The sequence below is a fragment of the Aquarana catesbeiana genome, linkage group LG01 (assembly GCF_042186555.1).
Source record: "Aquarana catesbeiana isolate 2022-GZ linkage group LG01, ASM4218655v1, whole genome shotgun sequence".
NCBI classification, from domain to species: Eukaryota; Metazoa; Chordata; class Amphibia; order Anura; family Ranidae; genus Aquarana; species Aquarana catesbeiana.
This window is the reverse complement of record NC_133324.1, coordinates 246,569,525-246,592,927: the sequence shown is the minus strand read 5'-3', so window position 1 is coordinate 246,592,927 and position 23,403 is coordinate 246,569,525. Positions and strand designations below refer to the sequence as shown.

The following is a 23,403-nucleotide window of genomic DNA, read 5'->3' as shown; positions in this document are numbered from 1 at the left end:
ACCCTCTCCCTTCCCTGCCTGTCAGCTCGGGAGTCTGTGTCTCTATCCTGCGCACCCCCCCCCCAACCCCCCTGCCCTGCTTCTGTTAGTAAAAAAACAAAATTTAAGAAAAATTTGTTGCCAGCCCCTCTCTTTTAAGCTGCCATCCTGCACTGTGTAATTGTTAGAAACAAAGCTTCTAAATACCTTTTTGTGATGTAACTTCAGGCCGGTCACGTGACTCCCGGCCATTCTCCTACTCCGATCCAGAACTACAACAGGAGAGGCCGAACAACCAGCTCAGCGGTGACGTGACCTCACGGCTGTCATCAGAGGGAGATCTCAGCTCCTCCCACTGTAGCCCTGGATCTGAGTATTGGAGCAGCTGGGAGTTACGTGACCGGCCTGAAGATACATCACAAAAAAGGTATTTAGAGGCTTTGTTTCTAACAAAAACAATTACACAGTGCAGGATGGCATCTTAAAATAGGGGGTCTGACAGCGAATCATAAGGTAGGGTTACAAACCCTTTAAGTCAAATCTATGAATGTGCAGTGCTGCCATTTGTGCAATTCTCTTCTTCTTCTCTAATTTGCATGTTTGAAGATTACTTTAACCACTTCCCTACAGGGCACTGTCACCCCCTTCCTGCCCAGACCAATTTTTAGCTTTCAGCGCTCTCACACTTTGAATTACAATTACTCAGTCATGCAACACTGTACCCAAATGAAATTTGCGTCCTTTTTTTCACACAATAGAGCTTTCTTTTGGTGGTATTTAATCACTAGTGGGTTTTTTATTTTTTTGTTCTATAAATAAAGACTGAAAATTTAGTGAAAAAATGCCTTTTCTCTGTCATAAAATTTTGCAAATTAGTAATATTTCTTCATAAATTTTGGCCAAAATTTATACGGCTACATATCTTCGGTAAAAATAACCCTAATTAGTGTATATTATTTGGTCTTTGTGAAAGTTTATAGAGTCTACAAGCTATTGTGCCAATTATTGAAAATTGATCACACCTTATGTACAGAAGGCCTATCTCATTTCTTGAGACACTAACAAGCCAGGAACACACATAATATGTATAAATCTATAATCTTTTGAAATGTTAATTTTTTTCCATAAGTTTTTGGAAAATGTGGAAAAAAAATAAACGCATTTTTTTTCTCACAAAGTTGTCCTTTTTTAAGATATTTCCAACACATAGCATGTACATAGCAAACGACACCCCAAAATACATTCTGCTACTCATCCTGAGTATGGCGATACCACATGTGTGAGACTTTTACACAGCCTGACCACATACAGAGGCCCACCATTGAAGTAGCACCTTCAGGCAATCTACAAGCATAAAGTATACATCTAATTTCCTGACAACCTATCATTTTTGAAGGCCCTTATATTTCTAACACATTGCATTTACATACCAAAAATTGCACTCCAAAATAAATTCTAATGAAGAAAGAGTAAAAAAAAAAAGTATTACCTGCGGTTTTAGTAGTGTCCCCAGAGGAGAGAATTGATTCAGGCAGCAGGCAGGGATGTGCTTAGCAACAACATTATTAATTATCAAGGCAGCAGGCAGGAATATTGTCTATAGTCAGCACAAGGATATCTTTGGCACAGCCAAAGCATTTGTCTATAGAAATTGTCCAGGCAGAGACAGCCAGCACAGCCATAATATTGGTCCTGGTACACCGTTACCTGCCTGCACTCATTATTGTACCGCTCTCCGGCCCTTCATAAACATACTGCCTCTTGCTACAGCTAATTAATTCCATAGTCCAGGTTGCAGGCAGAGGTGTGGTCAGTTTATGCGGCAGGCAGAGGCATGATGGCAGTAAGTCATCAGCAGACTGAGGGCCGCAATCAGGTAAGACCTGGGCACAGGGGTAGAGGCTTCGACCCACCCAAATCTCTATGAAGCCTACAGACTCCAGACCCATATTCGGAAATTATGAAACCTGGTGACAACAAAAAAAATTGTTTTCTCCATCCGGAAAAACATTTCTGGTGCCCCTCACATGTGAGACCCCTGTGTACTACAGTAACAGGGCAACAGATCAGTCCAAGCGGTAGGCAAAAGCTTAGTCCATAAAACAGACCAGGGTCAGTTCACGTGCAAGCAGTCCAAGCAGTGGGCAGAAGCGTAGTTGATAAAACAGGCCAGGGTCAGTACACGTGGAAGCGGTCCAAGCGGTTGGCAGAGGCATAGTCCAAAAACAGGCCAGGGTCAGTTCACGTGGAAGGCAGTGGCATGGTTATTTGAGGAAGCATGGGAAATGGTCAGCACAGATGATGAAAATGGGGAAATGGTTAAGAATATGGGCTAATATTTTAGGGATGTGTGATATAGTCTGAAGAATTCACCAATGGAAAAGCTGGGTTCGGAGGGACACTGGGGACAATGGTAGCTGGTATCTCTTCGAAATCCTTTATTGCTGCACGCTCAACATCTTTTTTGGCGTCTTCGGCCTGCTTCAGATGGTGGAATGTTGTCCGGGAAGTGGCGTTCATGAAGTCGACTAACAGCATCAGAGCGAAGGTTTTCTGGGGTGGGTCTTTGATGGTAGATGAGGGACTTCTTCGATTCATTTTAGGAAGTGGGTAGGGCTTTCTGTGGATTTGGTGTGAATTATGTAGGCTTTATAAATGGAAAAATGAATTAAATAGATTGCTACTTTCTTGTACCAGAAACGTGACCTCCTTATTGATAAATAGGGCTGAAGCATTTGGTCGTTGAAATCCACCCCCCCATGTACAGATTGTAATCTTGTACACATGTTGGCGTTACAATGACCTCGTCTTCTCTGCACTTCAACTGTAGTAGTGTCATGGATGGTTGACATCATGTACACATTCCTGGTATCCTTCCACCTCAAGGCCAGCACTTTGTTGCCTCTCGAAGTTGCTCTTTCTCCCCTTCACAATTTCTTATTCACTATGGCTTGTGGGAAGCCCTTCCTATTCTTTCTGGAGGTTCCACAGGCCAGGGTTGTTATGGGTGTTTGAAAAGGGGCAAGCTCATGTAGAAGTTATCCAGGTATATGTGGTAACTTTTTTTCAGCAGTGGGTATGCCAGGTCCCATACAATTTTACCAGTTGTGCCCATGTAGGCCGGGCACTCAAGGGACTGGAGCTGGGAATCTCTTCCTTCGTATATGCGGAACGCATACAGATATCCTGTGACTCTCTCGCAAAGCTTATAAAATTTCACTCCGTATTTGGCCCTTTTGCTAGGAATGTATTGCTTTATTCCTAGCCGGCCTGAAAAGGGTACCAGGGACTCATCTACACATATATGCTGATCAGGGACATAGAGTTCTACAAATCCTTGGGAAAAGAAATGAGTGGGCGAATTTTATATCATTTATCGTAATTTGGATGATTGCAGAGAGGGCACTGGGTGTTGTCACTGAAATAAAGAAAGCGCATTATCATCTTGTATCGGGACCTGGACACTATGGAAGAATAAATGGGAATGTGGTGGATGGGGTTGGTGGACCAATAGGCATGTCCTTCTTCCTTTTTTTTTATAAGCCCCATGTTTATGGTGAGGGCCATAAACACTTTGAACTCCTCCAGAGTAAAATCGTTTGATGATTGGGGTTTGATGGCAATATGCTAATGGGGAAAAAATTGGTCTGGTCCATGATGGGTTGCAGCAAAGTGTCAGGCAAAAATAAATAAAAACAATCAATTTCAGTAAAATTTTGGGTATTGGCCTGCACACCTGGCTGTGCGGTGAAAGGGGGAATTCTTGCTGATCCTGAGTCGGAAGGCAGCCATGTTTGATTGGCAAGACCAGGAGGATGTGTAGCAGCCCTGGCTCTTGGGGTACGTGGCACTCCAGTGCTGGTAGTTGGGCGATTTGAAGTTCCTGTGCTGGAATTTGTGTGTGATGCTGTGGCAGTGCTGGTACTGGGCCTGGGCATTTCTTGTGGTCTTTCGCTGGCGGCAGCGCTGGTAGTGGGCCTTTGGTTTTGGCGTCTATCGCTGAGGGCAGGGCTGGTACTGGGCCTGGGAATTTGATCCTGGTGTATATTGCTGATGGATACCTGGTTTCCAGAGCTCCGTGCCCTTTTAGGAGGCATCCATTCTTCCTCTGATTCATTTGCCGATCCACTACTATCTATCGGTTCAAATGCTGAATTTGATTCAAAATCATAATTGGCATTTGAATCTGAGAACTTCCTGCTGCTCTCATCAGTCATGGAGAGGATCTGGAAGGCCTCCTCACTTGTATAGAATCTTTTGGACATTTTTTCTGATGGGCTGTGCGACTGGTGACAGGTGACAGTCACTGATGTGCCACAGGTGATGGGTGACAGGTGATGGTCACTAATGAGTGACGGTCACTGATGGGTGACGTGGGACGATCACTGGTGGGTGATGGTCACTGATGGGTGACAGGTGATGGGTGACAGACACTGATGGCAGTCTCTGATGGTGACTGGTGCACTTTATGGGACTGATAGGTGACAGATGAGGGTCACTAATGGCGGTTACTGACGATGGTCACTGATGGGTGACGGGTGACAGTCACTGATAGCAGTCTCTGATGGTGACTGGTGCACTTTATGGGACTGATGGGTGACAGATGAGGGTCACTGATGGCGGTCACTGGCGATGGCCACTGATGGGTGACAGGTGCACCGCTGACGGCAGTCTAACGATGACAGGTGCACTTTGTGGGCACTGATGTGTGACAGGTGCACGTTTATAACCTCTGATGTGTTGACTGTTGGGTGACAGCTGGGGGGGGGGTGGCGCGATGTGACAGGTTCTCTTTTTTTGTGGTGTTGGTGCAGTACACTACAATACATAAATTGGTAACTCGCTGCTCCTGGCTCTTCTCTCCTCACACTGGAAACGGTGTGTGAGGAGAGAAGAGCCGGTAACAGCTAGTAACCGGTCTATGTTTACATTTAGTGATCGGCTGTGAATGGATCACAGCCGATCACATGGTAAACGGCCGCCAGCCATTGGCTGTTTACCCTTGTCGGTGACGAGCAGTGTTCCTAGGAACACTCCGCCACTGACATGACCGCGCTGCGCGCTCCCAATCATGCGCATGCGCGGACTTATGCAGGGTATACCCATATGTGACTGGCCGTGGCGTAATCGCAGCCGATCACATGGTGAACAGCCATACCCAATGGCTGTTCACCCATGTCGGTGACGCGCTGTGTCTCGGGGACACGCCGCCACCTACAGTGAAGGGCTGCACGATCGCGCGCATTCCCTGTGTGAATGGGCCACCGTCATATGACGTCGGCCCAGAACAAGAGCCGCACGCCTGTTCTGGGCTGTAAATGTGTTTTTAACCTGTTGCCACCCGCCCATCATATGATGATGGGCGGGCGGCAACAGGTTAAAAACACATTTCCTTTTGAGTAAAATACGTTTTTCCTTGGTATTGTATTGTTAAGATTACTTATAAAATTAGAATACCATCAAAAAGTACATTTATTTCAGTAATTCAATTCAAAAAGTGAAACTCATATATTTTATATAGATGTGTTACACACAGTGATATATTTCAAGCATTTCTTTCTTTTAATTCTGATGATTCTGGCTTACAGCTAGTGAAAATCCAAAATTCAGTATCTCGGAAAATTAGAATATTACATAAGACCAATTTAAAAAAAAAATAAATAAAATAAAGATTTTTAATACAGAAATGTTGGCTTACTGAAAGGTATGTACATGTGTACAGTATAGTATGCACTCAATACTTGGTCATTCTACTTTTATCTCCAGATCAGGCATGCATTAGATAAACAATTCAAGACTAGGGCATTGGAATGGTGTAGTGCACCGCTGCTTAGCAAGGTGGTAAGAGCTCCTAGCCTTAAGGGACTTATATCAGGAATCTATGACCAATTAATGGCCAGGACGATTAGATGAGTTCCACTCTTGCGTGCAAGGGAGGGGTGGGAGGCCGATGTGGGGGAGTTGAGCGATGATCAGTGGGAGAGAATATTGGAGCTTGGTCCAATGGTGTCCCTCTCTCCGTCGCAGCGGACAAATAGCAAGGGTAAGATAATATGTGTTGATGGTGTAATGGGAGAATATATAAAGGAATGTCTGTATTTTTATATTATATTGTTTATGATGGATAATGTATACCTTGAAAAACTAATAAAAATGACTTGATCCAAAAAAAAAAAAAATACTTGGTCATGGCTCCTTTTGTGTGAATTACTGCATCAATGCGACTTGGCATGGAGGCTATCAACCTGTGTCACTGCTTTGTGGTGTTATGAAAGCCCAGGTTGCTTTGATAGCGGCTTACAGCTCATTTGCATTGTTGGGTCTGGTGTCTCATCTTCCTCTTGACAATACCCAACATATTCTCTATGGGGTTTAGGTCAGGCTAGTTTGTTGGCCAATCAAGCACAGTGATACCATGATCATTGAACCAGGTATTGGTACTTTTGATAGTGTTGGCAGGTGCCAAGTCCTGCTGGAAAATGAAATCAGCATTTCCATAAAGCTGGTCAGCAGAGGGAAGCATGAAGTTCTCTAGAATTTCCTAGTAGAGGGCTGCACTGACTTTGGACTTGATAAAACAAAGTGGACCAATACCAGTAGATGACATGGCTCCCCAAATCATCACTTACTGTGGAAACTTCACACTGGACCTCATGCAATTTGGATTCTGTGCCCCTCCACACTTCCTCCAGACTCTGGGACCTTGATGTCCAAATGAAATGCACCTGAAAGAAGCGCCTGAAAGAAGCCTCATCTGCAATCCCAATGTGAAAACCCGAGTGCTTTCACACTGGGGCGCTGCGCTGGCAGGGCGTCAAAAAAAGTCCTGCAAGCAGCTTCTTTGGCTGGGTGCGCTGATGGCCCGAGCCCTTTCAAACTGCCAGCGCCCAAAAAACGCCCCAGTGTGAAAAGGGTCTTAAGCGGCGCTTCACCAGCGTTTTTCGGGCGTTGGCAGTGTGAAATGGCTCGGGCTTTCACATTGGGATTGCAGATGAGGCTTCTTTCAGGCGCTTTACAGGCGCTTTTTTTAACGCTAAAGCGCCTGAAAAGCACCTGAAAAACGCCCCAGTGTGAAAGGGGTCTAAGGGAAGCGGAATGGTCATTAAACCAAGAGTTATTCGAGACGATCACCGAAAGTTGGGGCCTTCCTCAGGTGGAAATCTTTGCAAACCAAATAAATGCAAAAACATCAGCCTTCTTCTCTCTCCAGAGACGGGGTCAAACACTCTGAGTGGACGCGTTATCTCACAAATGGGACCTCCCCCTGTCTTACGCCTTTCTCCTTTCCGGTTAATCCTAAGAGTGTTAGCAAAGTTCAGAGCAGAGTCCACAGATCTGATCTTAATTGCCCCCTATTGGCTAAAGATGTAGAAGAGAGGGGTGCCCCCAGGGATAATATGGACAGGGAACCAGCATAGGATGGTAAGGAGAAAATGCAAAGTGTATATAAAAAAAATTGATACATTTTATTCAAAATACAAAAGAAGACAAGAAATTATAAATATCTAAAAATCGTAAAGAGGAACATGGTAACAGATGCAAACATACAGCTACTAGATGCTGCAGCAAACGCTAAGAAAACGCAGCTGCTGCAAAACCACCCTACATGTTTCGGAAAACCACAAAAAGATTGGTTCCTTTTTATGATGAGTGTACTTCCTTCTTCAGGGGTTCAGGTAGGACGTGTTTGTTGCATTTCTATCAAAAAAGATATATAAATAAATATATATGTGTAAGTACACAAAAATAAAAGAAAAAGAACTTTTGCGCTAACCAGACAAATTAGATTAGATAAAATATTAGGTACAGCTGCTAGTGTTAGTCAAAAAAATACAAAGACCCTAATACAGTACATATATACTGACAAGCGCGCATCCTTACACAATGTATATTAAACAGTGTGTGTATTCCTTAGTGGTTTGAACCCTATAGGTGTGATATTGAAAAATATCCAAAATGTATGTGAAAAAAACTTATTTGAAGAAATTACTATAGTTCCTCTGAATATTAAATTAACGTGCTCCAAACAATATTGTGAAAATAATATAGTAAAAAATATATTGGTATAGTGACACCAGCCACAATGTTGCTAAAAAAACTTTTTAGTCAGCAACAATGTAGCATCCACTCATTACTCAAAATAATATTGTGAACAACAAATAGTGAAATATAGTGGTATAGTGACATCAGCCACAATGTTGCAAAAAAAGGACTTTTTAGTCAGCAACAGTGTAGTATTCACTCAACACCTCAAAAATAGTGCTAGAAAAAAAAAACAGTCTGTCAGTGGGAACTTCTCCCCCCTGAATATCCTGTGAAAAAAACTTAAACAGTAAAAAAATGTGTAATCAAGCTCAGTCCTCATAGAAACATATATTATGCTGATGATGAAATAAATCTTCTACTGGAATACAGCGATGATCTTCCCATTCAGCAATATAATAGAAGAGGCCGCTTACCGGATCAGATGGATCTCTGGTTTAGGGAGATCAAACAAGCTTGTTGCATTAGCCTGCCGGCTTCCTTGATTACCACCTGGATGTCAGTCACAGAATCTTCATCCACTTAGCCCGATCCACAGAACAGGTATCCTCTGTTTTTGGTATGAAAGATCTCCGTTCCTCTCCGTTCCCAGTGGAAGCCTGTTTAGGGGAAACGCGTCGGGTGGAGCTAGAGGCTGTGACGCCATCACTTTTTTTTAGTTTTTTTCCCCATGCGGTCAGTCGGTTTGCTACCTCGCTGCATGTCTGCTAAAATTTGCAGTTGAACTTTTTTAGCTGTTTTTATCTGGTTCCCGTTTGCTGTGCACCTTTGAAGTTGTTGATTTGCGGTTCCGAGAGTGCTGTGTGTCATTGCTGTGATCAACTGCAGTGGAATTTGTTGAAGTGACTGTGAAAAAGTTTTTTGAAATAAAATTTTTTTGAAATACACATCTGCACTGTGGAGTTTCTCCCGCTTTGTTCCCACTGAGGTGTTCGGCTTATATTATGGATAAATCAAAGATTTAAATTATTCTGGAGCTGTGGAAATCTTTCATACCAAAAACAGAGGATACCTGTTCTGTGGATCGGGCTAAGTGGATGAAGATTCTGTGACTGACATCCAGGTGGTAATCAAGGAAGCCGGCAGGCTAATGCAACAAGCTTGTTTGATCTCCCTAAACCAGAGATCCATCTGATCTGGTAAGCGGCCTCTTCTATTATATTTCTGAATGGGAAGATCATCGCTGTATTCCAGTAGAAGATTTATTTCATCGTCAGCATAATATATGTTTCTATGAGGACTGAGCTTGATTACACATTTTTTTACTGTTTAAGTTTTTTTCACAGGATATTCAGGGGGGAGAAGTTCCCACTGACAGACTTTTTTTTTTTCTAGCACTATTTTTGAGGTGAGTGAATATTACACTGTTGCTGACTAAAAAGTCCTTTTTTTTGCAACATTGTGGCTGACGTCACTATACCACTATATTTCACTATTTGTTGTTCACAATATTATTTTGAGTAATGAGTGGATGCTACATTGTTGCTGACTAAAGTTTTTTTAGCAACATTGTGGCTGGTGTCACTATACCAATATATTTTTTACTATATTATTTTCACAATATTGTTTGGAGCACGTTAATTTAATATTCAGAGGAACTATAGTAATTTCTTCAAATAAGTTTTTTTCACATAAATTATTTTGGATATTTTTCAATATCACACCTATAGGGTTCAAACCACTAAGGAATACACACACTGTTTAATATACACTGTGTAAGGATGCGCGCTTGTCACTATATATGTATATGTGTAAGTAGCCAAACACTACAAAATACAATAAGTTTACATATTTGGGTTGATTTTTAGAGAGGCAGACATACAGACAAATGTACAAGTAAGTACTTACAAATCAAAGATGTTCCTTTACAAGAGGATAATGCATAGCACATATGCGGGCAGATGAGCTCCCACATCCAGGAATCCCTTTTGGAGGTCGATTATAAAAGGGGAGACCCCTATCACAGGGGAAGTCCCATCACCTCATTCAATGAGTGGACAGAGTTTAGGGCATATAGCAGTTTGGTCAAAGGTCTGGGATGGGATCAAACACCACAAGGAGGCGGATGCAGAAGGTCAGAGCTTGCAGGAACCACCCAAAATGGGTATGGAGGGTACTAATCTGTCAGGACAAAAACGGGGGGAAAAAAAGAGGAAAACATGTGTATGTGTGTATACTGTGAATCCATCTATATAGCACAAAACCATTGGCAAACTCCCATTGAGCAAAACAAGCAAAGACATCTTGCCAAGGGGGGAGGAGAGGCAAAAGCTATGGAAGTGCAGATAAGTATGCCCTGTACTCTGTTCACTCATTGAATGAGGTGATGGGCCTTCCCCTGTGATAGGGGTCTCCCCTTTTATAATCGACCTCCAATGGGATTCCTGGATGTGGGAGCCCATCTGCCCGCATATGTGCTATTCATTATCCTCTTGTAAAGGAACATCTTTGATTTGTAAGTACTTGTACATTTGTCTGTATGTCAGCCTCTCTAAAAATCAACCCAAATATGTAAACTTATTGTATTTTGTCGTGTTTGGCTACTTACACATATATATATTTATATATCTTTTTTTGATAGAAATGCAACAAACACGTCCTACCTGAAACCCTGAAGAAGGAAGTACACTCATCATAAAAAGGAACCCATCTTTTTGTGGTTTTCTGAAACATGTAGGGTGGTTTTGCAGCAGCTGTGTTTTCTTAGCATTTGCTGCAGCATCTAGTAGCTGTATGTTTGCATCTGTTACAATGTTCCTCTTTACTATTTTTAGATATTTATAATTCTTTGTCTTCTTTTGTATTTTGAATACAATGTATCAATTTTTTACCTATACTTTGCATTTTCTCCTTACCATCCTGTGCTGGTTCCCTGCCCATATTATCCCTGGGGGCACCCCTCTCTTCTACAAGTTTGTTTTGGGATGTGGAAGTGACCCTTAGGATTAATCTCTTGCTTAGTTTCCTTTCCAAAACCATTTTTCCTATTGGCCAAAGAGACCCTGGTTCTCAACCCTAATGAATCTCTCAGCAAAACCTCCCTGGAGATTACCAATCAGGGAGGACCTTCTGGGTCAAGGTCAGATTCTTCATCCAGATCCAGCGTACCTCAATCTAACCGCCTGATTTCCGAGGAAGAAATTCTAAGGAAAAGGGGACTAACAGAAAAACTCATCAACACCCTTCTAGCAAGTAGGAATGTGGTCACCAGGGCTATTTACTTCAAAGTCTGGAAGTGTTACAATTCCTGGTGTTCCAGCAAGAACTTTAATTTTGTTAGCACTATTTCAGTTTTAGAATTTCTTCAGGAAGGAATGGAGAAAGGTTTAGCAGCAAGTACTCTCAAGACGCAGGTAGCTGCATTATCAGTAGTTCTGGAAAAGACCCTGTCAGGGGAAACCTTGATAGTCAGGTTTTTTAAGGCTATGTAAAAAATTAGGCCTAGGCCTCTTATTAGTTTTCCCTAGTGGGATTTATCTTTGGTTCTTCAAGGACTCACTAAGTCACCGTTCGAGCCACTAGAAGAGACATCTTCAAGATTTCTGACCCTAAAGATAAATTGTTCTTGGTGACAATGACATCTGCATGTAGAATCTGCAAAATACAGGCATTATCAATTAAAGAGCCCTTTGAGGTGTCTGCCGGACAGGATAGTGCTGAGGACAGATCCAGCCTTCCTACCTAAGGTGTCTTTAGTTTTTCACCGCACACAGGAGATCATTCTCCCTACTTTTTCTGCCCCATGTCTTCTGGGCCAGGAGAAGAAGCCTTCAACACTCTGGATGTTAGAAGGTGCCTCCTAAAGTACTTGGAAGTAACGAAGAATCTTAGAAAGTCATCTTCGCTTTTTGTCCTAATGGAAGGAAGTCACAAAGGGGATAAAGCTTACAAAAATACCCTAGGATGGTGGCTAAAACAGGCTATTAAAGAAGCATACCTGTCCTTAGGGCTAGAACCTCCGGAGTTAATATTGCTTCACCCTACACTGGCAGTGGCGGCTTTGTGGACAGAAAGGGCTGGGGCATCACCAGAGCAAATATGCAAGGCTGCCACGTGGTCCAGTTTTTCAACCTTCATAAGACACTACAGGTTGGATCTACTGTCGGCCTCAGACCGGTTCTTTGGCAGGAAGGTTTTACAAGAAGTGGTCCCACTCTGAAGTAATTTCTCTGTTATCTCCAAGGTGCTGTCCTGAAAGGCAAAGGGAGAAAACCTTAGTTAGACTTACCGGTGATGGTATTTCTATGAGCCTTTCAGGACAGCTGCCTACTTCCCTCCCTAGGTTATTATGTATGGTTTATAATCGCTGGGCTAGGTAATTGTCTGCTTATATCTTCCAGCATGTCGGAGGAATTCTTGGTAACAACTGATGGCATGGTGGAAGCAGCTGAATTTAAAGGGGTGTTGTCACGCAGTGTTTCCTGTGAAGAGGTCGAGCTACACTCTCTCCAAGGTGCTGTCCTGAAAAGCTCGTAGAAATACTGAATATGAAAAGAAAAAGTGTAGCGCTATATTATACTAATGGACATTAATGTGGACATCAATGTGAACCTTTGTGTGAAACACCCGTGTATACATCTTTACTCGGTCCTGCTAGTCCTGCAGGAATAATTAAATGAAATAAAAACACCATATAAACAAAAATCTGGTGGTATAAAAAATTCGTTGTAACAATCTTTGTGTGAAACACCCGTGTGTACATCTATATTAGGTCCTGCTAATGATGCAAAAATGATTGAAATAATATATTATCACCATATATGTAAAAATTTAGTGGTATACAAAATACATTGCAGTAGTCTACTATATAGTAAACGTTAATACAGATTGTATATACACAGTAAAATGATCCCAAAACTTCCACCAAAAATAAGCATATGCGATACAAATTGGGGTGGGATTGGGTAGCGAGTCTTTGGGATATTGACAAGTTCGTTCAGTCAGACGGATGCGTCCTGGAGCATAGATATAAATCTCACAGTAGTATCCAAACATATCCCCAGTAGACTTTTCATATATTCAATAAGGCAGAAAATATTATAAAATGCCCTTACCGGACGTGGTGGACTCACAGGCCGTTGGCGGTGAGTCGTATAGGCTTGCACCGTTTTAACGATAAGGTTATGGCTACTCTTGGTCCATAGTGGAGGGTCTTGGATGGATCCCCGATCACGAGCAGTACCGTGGGTTCCTCTTCTGATGATCACTTGATCTCATCCAGATGAGATGAAGGGAAAGGGAAAAAAAAGCTCCACATAGCATAAAATCCGGGTAACCAGGAAGTTTTATTGCATTGATTAAAAAATTCCAATAAAAAATCGGGTTTAAAAGCAAAGTTCATATGAACCAAATGGTAAGTTTAGCGCAGTAATCAGATGGCTGTGGTAGTGTCACACCCGACGCGTTTCGTCTACAAAGACTTCGACTGGGGTAAACGTAGAAATACTGTCACTGGTAAGTCTGTCTAAGGTTTTCTGAGCTACTGAATATTGGGTTTTAGCTAGCTGTAAGCCATAATCCTCAAAATTAAACTAAATAAATGCTTAAAATATATTACTCTGTGTGTAACGCATCTATATAAAATATAGGAGTTTCACTTTTTGAATTGAATTACTGAAATAGTTTAACTTTTTGATATTTCAGTTTTAATATGCACTTGTATCTTCCACACTTGAACTCCTCCAGTCTACCTGCTATAGTCCTACCACCTTATCTACTCTTTGGGCACCTATCCATCTCTGCATTCCAGATATCTATTGGGTGACCTGGGGTTAGTCTTCAGCTAAGCCCGAATCCCAGTGAGGGGGGTCCTTGACGGAACACAAGCTATCCCTAAGACTCCACTCTCTGCTAAAGCGTTTGCTTTCAGGTAGGGACATGCCTATGCTTGTGACAGCGGGTCAGCACCTATGCTTGTGACGCATAAAGCGAGAACATGTAAAATGTATTTGCCAGATAATTAGGCCGTTCATTCCTTTGTCATAATTCTTATAAATGCCAAGGTTAAACTTTTTAACCACTTTCCGCCCGCCATATAGCACAATGACGACCTGAAAGTGGTTCTGTTATCCTTACTGGGCGTCATATGACATCCAGCAGGATAAGCCGTGATTGCGCGCCTGCGGGGGCACACAGCACGCGATCTGTGGTGTAGTTAAAGAGCCTAAGATGTAGGCTCTTTACCACGTGATCAGCTGTGTCCAATCTTTTTTTATTTGTAGCTCAAAAAATAAAAACCGCAGAGGTAATCAAATACCACCGTAAGAAAGCTCTTTTTGTTGGGAAAAAAATAGTAAAAATTTGCTTTGGGTACAGCTTAGCCCGACTGCGCAATTGTCATTCAAAATGTGATGGTGCTAAAAATTGGTCTGGGCAGGAAGGTGTATAAGTGCCCTGTATTGAAGTGGTTAAAGTTGGACCCCTGGAAAATATTAAAACATATAATGTAGTTGGGTATTTCTGTCTTGATACTAGCTGCTGTCATCCCTTGCATAGGAGCACTTAGGGGTTTATTTACTAAAGCTAGAAAGGGTAAAATGAGTCACAATTCTACAGAGAAACCAATCGGCTTCTAACCTCAGCTTGTTTAATTAAGCTTTAGCAATAAATCCTGGAAGCTGATTAGTTTCTCTGAAGAATTGTGATTAATTTTGCCCTATCTAGCATTAGTAAATAAACCCCTTCGAGTCTTGGCAGACTGGGAGTGAAAGTTGCAGCACTAATGGCTAATCAAGCTGTGCTGACAGAAGGAATTAATGGATTAGCACTGTATTGCTGTTCCTTTACCAATCAGCAGCATCACTGTATTCTATAAGGGCTTTATTATGGTGCTGCTCTGCTCTATTCAGCAGGGGATCTGTGAGTGGATCATCTGTTGAATCTGAGTGAAACTGGAGGTTTGTCAATTTTTTTTAATTTTCTTTATTTCCACGCCTGTTCAATTTATGTCTGGTGGACCCGTGGGTGGCCAGATGTAAATGGACTGTTTACATCAGGCTACCCTCGATCAGTCACATTTTTCCGGTCCTGGACAGACTCTGAGGTAGACAGGTGTAAACTAGCACAAATTATTTTACACCCCCACCTGTCCAAAGAACTGCATGGAGCTTTTCGATGAGGTCGACCTGAAAAGCTGACAGGCAGACCTGATTGGCATGCCTGTATGAAAAGGCCATAACTCCTATTACTAAGTTGACTGACAGGCAGAGGTGTATGAATCACAAAATGGCTAGGAGAATTTCAAATCCTGTAGCAGTTACAGTTGTTCATGTATATATGTGTATTCATATAAAGCAGTTTGCCAGAACTAAAGATAGTAAGATAGAAAGTAACTAAACGAAAGTCTATTGCAGACCCCAGAAGTTTTGGAGGATGTGAATAAAGAATTAAAACTCTATTTTCAAACAAACGACCAATCAGATTTGACCCAGAGATATTGTAGGGGGCCCTTAAAGTAGTTATTAAAGGAATTCTTATTAAGCACAGGTCACGGTTAAAGGGCTGCGTGAGGAAAAACTTAGATCTCTTCTCGTTGAGGTTCATACTGTTGAGTCCTAACATAAACATGCTCCAACCTCATTGCTTGAACGGGATCTTATGTCTCTGCGCAGACAAGTCACTGACTTATTTTGTTATAAAGCCAAAGCAGCTTTACAAATGTGTCATAAAATCGGCTATGAAGCGGGTGACAAATGCGGGAAAATATTAGCCAGGTCGGTCAGAGAACAAAAGGCTATCTGCCTATATCCCCCAAATTTCCTCCTCCACTGGTCAAAAATCCATCCCGCCTAAACAAATTGTGCAAGAATTCAGAGATTTCTACTAGTCTCTACAATCTGCCGGTTCAAACCCCCCCCCCTCAGACCCAACTAGATGCTTACATCTCCTCGTCCCAGCTTCCCCTGGAAGTTCAAGAGGCGTTGGAAGCTCCTATCGCTGAGGAAATTCAAAGAGAAGTTTGTTCATCAAAACCAGGTAAGGCTCCAGGTCCAGATGGCTTTACGCTACACTACTACAAGCTTCTCCTCCAGACTCTAGGCCCCTATATGGTGAGATTGTTTAATGAACTTGGTTCAGAAACTGTTTTTCCTAGAGAGACATTGAAAGCTCATGCCTCTGTCATCCCTAAAGAAGGTAAGGAACCCACCTCTTGTGGCAGTTATAGGTCTATATCACTCCTGAACTGTGACCTGAAGCTGTTCACCAAGATCATCTCATCTAGCACAACATCTACAACAACTGGTTCACTTGGACCAAGTTGGATTCATTCCATCTAGAGAGGCATGAGATAACACTATTTAGTGCTTGATCTAATACATGTTGCTAATGCGATGCGTACCCCCCTTTGTATTTATAGGTACAGACGCTGAAAAAGCGTTTGATCAAGTTAACTGGAGCTTTATGCTCTCTGTCTTGTCATATCGGTTTGGGAGAACACATGTTAACATGGATTGTCAAACTATATTCCAACCCGACAGCTCAAGTCAAAGCCAACGTAATTCTGTCTGACCCATTCTCCATCACTAATGGGACCAGACAGGGGTGCCCACTATCCCCTCTACTTTTCACTTTTGTCCCTAGAACCTTTCCTCTCTAAAGTTCGCTTGAACCCGGACATCAAGGGAATAACTGTTAAAGTACAACATAAAATATCAGCATACGCTGGTGACATGCTTTTTTCCTTGACAAACCCGGTGCTATCGCTTCCGAATCTCCATGAATTTGAAGTTTACGGAGCGTTGTCTGATTTTTTAATTCATTTTAGTAAATCAGAGACCATTGGGGTTGAAGTCCCTCCTGGCCTTCTCCAAACTTTGCGGTCAAGTTTCAAATTCAAATGGACAGATCTGGCCCATCCAGATTGTCAAGTACTTTTGATCTCAATTTTCCCCCTCTCTTGACCAAAACTTGCTTTTATTGGAATCCTGGCACCAGGGTTTACATTGTGTGGTTTGGTAGATGTAACCTCCTTAAAATGTGCATCCTACCAAAATATCTTTGTCTTGTCTTTTTCAAGCCTTACCGATAAAGATTTCCGGTCGTTACTTTAAGCAGGTACACTCCCTATTCATTAAATTAATTTGGGCACATAAATGGCCTTGCCTCCCTCGTCACCAACTCTCGTTAACTAAACAGTATGGAGGACTAGCACTTCCAGATGTCTTGAAATACCACCAGGTAGTACATCTAGGTAGACTTATAGATTGGCGCTGTCAATACGCCGCCAAGCTATGGGCACAAATTGAACAAGCTCAAACGGATATTCAATTGAAGAGTGCTCTTTGGTGCTATGATGCTCTGCCGCCTGCCTTAAAGTCACACCCTCTATTAGGACCCACCATCCGTATATGCTCACACCTCTTTACACAAGCATCACTTTCTGCTAAAGCTTCCCCCTTGTCCCCAATCCTGGCGAACCCACAGTTTCTTCCAGGCTTTCATGACGAGTGTTTTAGGGCCTTACGCCAAGCTGATCGTTTTCAGGCTTCCCACTTTCTGGCGGCGGAACACTGGCCTACTATCACATCTTTAATGAAGGACACAGATCTCTTCCGTCATAACATTTTTGAATGCTCTTGAACGACATCATTTATTTCGCTCTTTAGCAAGTCCGCAGGGGTTCAGTAGACATTTGACCACTTTTGAGGAATACTGTTCATATGAAGGGACATTGTCACAAGTGTTATCTAAGATCTACAATTTATCCCCCCCCCCCCAACAACCATATATACCCTGTATAAGGAAATGGGAAAGAGACCTATATCGCACATTCACACTAAATCAACAACAAAACATTATTAGGTTCTCGTTGAAATCACCTATCTGTACAAAGATTCAGGAAACAAACTTTAAGATTTTGACGAGGTGGTATCATACTCCTCGGATGTTACATAAATTTTACCCCAATGATGCTGATTGCTGTTGGTGCCAGAAGGGAGATGGAACATTGCTCCACATCTGGTCTTGTCCTAAGATGATTGACACACTTCTGGAAAGAATCCCGGCAAATCACGCAAAAATTCGCCGACCTATGAGATTCCTGACGATCCAGCCTTTTTCTTGCTGCATGTTTCATTATTTCTGCAAAGATGTAGAAAAAGTTGATTATACATCATTTGCTGAATGTCACCAAGTCATGCATTCCACTTAATTGGAAAAACCCACAGCCACCAACCATCGGTTGCTGGCTTCACAAGGTGGAGCAAATAAGTAAGATGGAGGACCTCATACTCGCAGTGCAGCACAAACACGAAAAATACTCCAAGCTTTGGAGGTTATGGAATGTGTTTGTCCTCTCCTGAAGAAGGGGCAGCTCCTTTAGGATCATAACCACCCGACTAGCAACATTTGCTGACTACCTTTATTGAAATGAACCATCACCATATCAACCCCCCCCCCCTCTTTCTCTCTCTAGTTTTTTCTATTTTCTTTTCCTCCTTTTAATCTTTTGCTCTTTCGAAAATCGAAAAAGGTGCAGGCAGCTCCAAACATTGCCCTAAGTAGACGTATATCCAATGGTTGTTTCATGGTTCGACATGTTATATGTTACTGCTAATGCATCTGGATATTTTGTTGGCTATATTTTCTGGATGTAATAACTTGGATCTGCCTTTCCTCGTTTACCACTTCATTAAAGCGGGGGTCCACCTAAACCGCCCAAAAAAAAAAATATTAAAAGCCAGCAGCTACAAATACTGCAGCTGCTGACTTTTAATACATGGCCACTTACCTGTCCCGGGGTCCAGCGATGTCGGCAGGTGACGCCGAGAACCCGCTCGGTTCTCGGCAGCTGCTGCCGCCATCCTAGGTGAGGGAATCAGGAAGTGAAGCGTTGCGGCTTCACTTCCCGGTTCCCTACTGCGTATGCGCGAGTCGCACTGCGCATCGTAACTGGTCCCCGCTATCTCCTGGGAGCTGTGTGTTTCCCAGGAGACAGCGCGGACTGACAGGAAGAGGCATAGACTCCCATGGGAGTCTATGCCGGAAGTGGGTGCAAATACCTGTCTTAGACAGGTATCTGCACCCCCCTCCCCCCTGAAAGGTGCCAAATGTGACCCGGGGGGGAGGGTTCCGAAAAGCGGAAGTTTCATTTTTGTGTGGAACTCCGCTTTAACCAGCCATTGTCATATGACGTTCGCAGATGGGATCTCCCATCCTGGGCGGCGTCATATGACGTCCTTGGCTTCCCGCCGCTACTGCGGGGGCCCACAGAATGGCGATCGGGGATCCGGTGTGTCCCTCGGGACACAGCCGTTCCCCGATGAGGTTAATGAGTGGGTGGTGGAGCCTAGAAATCAGCGTGACCGGCTGTATCCAATCACAGCCGGTCACTATGCAGAGCGGCGTGCACGCGGCGATCGGGGTTGAGGCTTTTCCCTTTGACAAATCCCAGCCCCGATCAGGGTAAAGAGCCAAGGAAATGGCTCTTTACCACATGACCGGCTGTGTCCAGTCACAGCCGGTCACAAATGTAAACCGTAGTGTAATGGCTGTTGCTGGGCTCTTCTCCTCACACACCGATCCAGTGTGAGGAGGAGAGTGAGCTAACAGTGAGTTACATGTTTACTGTGATTTTACTGTGCCCATATTGCCCCCCCTGAATAAAGAGTACCTGCTATCAGTACCCATCAGAGTACCTTCCATCAGTCCCGTGAGCCCATCAGAGTACCTGTCCCTGACGCTCAGCCCATTAGTCCCTGACGTTCAGCCCATCAGTGTCACCCGTCATACAGCCACTATGTCCAGAAAGGTATACACGCCAGAAGAGGCATACCAAATACTGAGTCTGACTGATGAGACCAACGGAGAGCTCTCATCACCCAGTTACAGTTCTGATTCTGGTTCAGAATATGAGCCCGTCAAAGGCAGCAGAGGAGTAAGTAGTCCGTCCAAAAAGAAGAGTGTCTGAACACCAGGCAGCTACCAGCAGTGCCAATGGCGCTAGACCCCTGGAGGAGAGGCCACGTACAAGCCCTGCTAGACCCCTGGAGGAAAGGCCCAGTACAAGTGCGGGAATTGCCCGCCAAAAAATTAGGGCCCAAACCCAGCTACCAGATGCCTTGGCAAACCCATTGTGGCTGCCTTCTAGTACAGGGTCAGCCACGATCCCCCCCCTTTCACAGCACAGCCAGGTGTGCAGGTCCACACTGAAGGTTTTTCCGAAATTGATTTTCTTAATTCATTTTTTCCTGACGAATTAGTTCAAGGCATCGTGGACCAAACCAATCTTTTTGCCCAACAATTTATTGAAAACAACCACAGCTCAAGCTATGCCCGCCCTTTTGAATGGAGACCCCTAACAGTGGTGGAGCTTAAATTGTTTTTAGGCCTAACACTCAATATGGGGCTTACAAAAAAAATGAAGTGCATGCATATTGGTCTACCAACTCTATCCACCACATGCCAATTTTTTCCTCTCTCATGCTCAGGTCCCGATATGAAATTATAATGCACTTCCTTCATTTCAGTGATAACTCACAATGCCTCCCCAAAATCACCCAAACTGATAAATTATATAAAATTCGCCCCCTAATTGATTTTTTTCTCCAAGAGGTTTGTTAAACTTTATATCCCTGACAAGAACATCTCTGTGGATGAATCCCTGATCCATTTCACAGGCCGGCTGGGAATCAAGCAATATATCCCCAGTAAGAGGGCGAGGTACGGGTTGAAGCTCAACAAGCTCTGTGAAAGCTCCACGGGATATGTGCACTCATTCCGCGTGTACGAAGGCAAAGACTCCCAGCTCCAGCCCCCTGAGTGTCCATCGTACATGGGAATAAGCGGAAAAATTGTCTGGGAGTTGGCATTCCCACTCCTCCAAAAGGGGTATCACATATACATGGACAACTACTATACCAGTTTGCCCCTTTTCTGCCACCTATACCTAAAAAAAAAAAAAAAAAAAAACTTTGGCCTGCGATACAGCAAGGAAAAACAGAAAGGGCTTTCCACAGAGTCTAGTCACCACCAGGCAACAAAGGGGGGAATCGACAAGCTTGAGGAACGAGGAAGTGTTGGGTGTGAAGTGGAGGGATTGGAAAGATGTGTACATCATGTCCACCATTCATGATGACACCTCAGTGGAACTTTGCAGAAGACACGGTCCCGTTCGAAAGCCTTCCTGTATCCTTGAGTACAATAAATTTATGGGGGGGGGGGTGGATTTAAATGATTAAATGTTGCAGCCCTATCTGTCAACATGAAAATCCCTCTTCTGGTACAAAAAAGTTGCAATTTACTTTTTTCATTTGGTCATGTATAATTCTTTCATAATCTACCAAAAATAGAAGGAAAAACCCAACACTTTCCTAAAGTTTATTGAAGCCATTGTCACTGCCCTGATCTATCAACAAGTTTTCCCCCCAGCAAGCATTCGATTGTGTCAGCAGACTACACGAGCGCCATTTTCCTGACCATATTCCACCATCAGCATCTGGAAGACGACGCCAAAAAAATTGTCGGTCTGCACCAAAAGAGGAGTTAGGAAAGACACCAGTTTCCATTGTCCCCAATGTCTCTCCCAACCTGGCCTTTGCCTTTGCGGAGAACACTATCACACTCTTGTAAACTATTAGCCCATATTTCGAATAGACTGCCATTTCCCCCCGTTTTCGATTTCTGTCCTGAATATGTCCCTGATGCCTCAAACCAACCATATCATTGTCTTCCATGCGAACTGACCCTGGCCTGTTTCTCAACTGTGCCTCTGCCTGCCGTCTGCATTGTTTATCTGCCATGTTTCTGCCTTTCATGTGAACTGACACTGGACTGTATCGACTATGCCTCTGCCTACCGTCTATTTCTGCCTTTTACGTGCACTGACCTTGGCCTGTTGACCATGTTTTTGCCTGCCTTTTGGACTGATCTTTCACCCTGCTACACAGGGGTCTTGCATATGTCAGGGGCTCCAGAATAGTGTTTGAGTTGAGAAAAACAGTTTTTGGTTTTCTCTGTTCCTAGAACAGGGTCTGGTTGCCCGGAGGCTTCAAAGAGATTTGGGTGGGAGAAGCCTCTACCCCTGTCCCCATTCTTTCTTGACCGATGCCCTAAGCTTGATGGTCCTGCCTGCTCCCTGGACAAATACTTTGGCTGTACTTGACCATATCTTTGCCTGCTGCATGTACTATGGACAGTGTTCCTGCCTGCTGCATGGACGATCCTTTTGCTGCTGCTGACCACATCCCTGCCTGCTATCTGGACCAATGCTTTGGCTGTGCTGACAACACCTCTACCTGAAGTGACTGATCCTGCCTGCTGCCTGTTTTGTCCACGTTCCTGCCTGATGCCTGGACCGATGCTCTCCTCTGTGGACCACTGCAGTACAAAAACCGCAGGTAATCTTTTCTTTACCCTTTGCGCAGCAGAATGTATTTTGGTTTGTAATTGGTATGTACAGTACATGCTATGTGTTATAAATATGACGGGCCTTCAACAATGTGATAGGTTGGCAGTAATTTATGTGTGTAATTTATGCTCCTAGAACGCCTGACGGTGCTACTTCAATGTTGGGCCTCTGTATATGGCCAGGCTGTGTAAAAGTCTCACACGTGGTATCACCATACCCCGAAGGAGAGCAGAATGTATTTCGGGATGTAATTTTTGCTATGTACATACTGTGTGTTGGAAACATCTCATAAATAGACAACTTTGTGTAAAAAAAAAAAAAAAAAAAAAAATGCGTTTTAATTTTTTGCCCCACATTTTCCAAAAACTTCTGGAAAAAATGAACTGTTCAAAAGACTCATCATGCCTCATAGATTATACGTTGGGGTTTTGGCTTTCCAAAATGGGGTCATTTTGTGGGCGTTTCCATTGTCCTGGTGCTCCAGGGTCTTCAAAACTTGTTATGACAATTTTGTGTAAAAAAAAAAAAAAAATTAATTTCCCAAGAATTGTGGGAAAAAATTACAACTTCAAAAAACTCACCATGCCTCTTACTAAATACCTTGGAATGTCTGCTTTCCAAAAAAGGGTCATTTGGGGGGATATTTGTACTTTCCTGGCTTGTTAGGGTCTCGAGAAATGAGATAGGCCGTCAGTACATCGGGTGTGATCAGTTTTCAATGATTTCCACCATAGCTTGTAGACTCTATAACTTTCACAGAGACCAAATAATATACACTAATTTGGGTTATTTTTACAAAAGATATGTAGCAGTATACATTTTTGAAGAAAAATTACTTATTTGCAAAATTTCACAAAAGTGTTTTTTTTTTCCAAAATGTTCTCTTTTTTTGCTTATATTGCAAAAAATAAAAAACTCAGCCGTGATTAAATACCACCTAAAGAAAGCTCTGTCTGTGAGAAAAAAATGATAAAAATTTTGTTTGGGTACAGTGTAGCATGACTGAGTAATTGTCATTAAAAATGTGAGAGCGC

At 43.1% G+C, this 23,403-nt stretch overlaps 1 protein-coding gene across 1 annotated transcript in view; it reads left to right on the top strand.

Moving 5' to 3' along the window:
- Positions 1-23,403, top strand: part of KNTC1 (kinetochore associated 1) — a 521,537-nt gene that overhangs the window by 108,443 nt on the left and 389,691 nt on the right. The gene's annotated exons all lie outside the window — the stretch shown is intronic.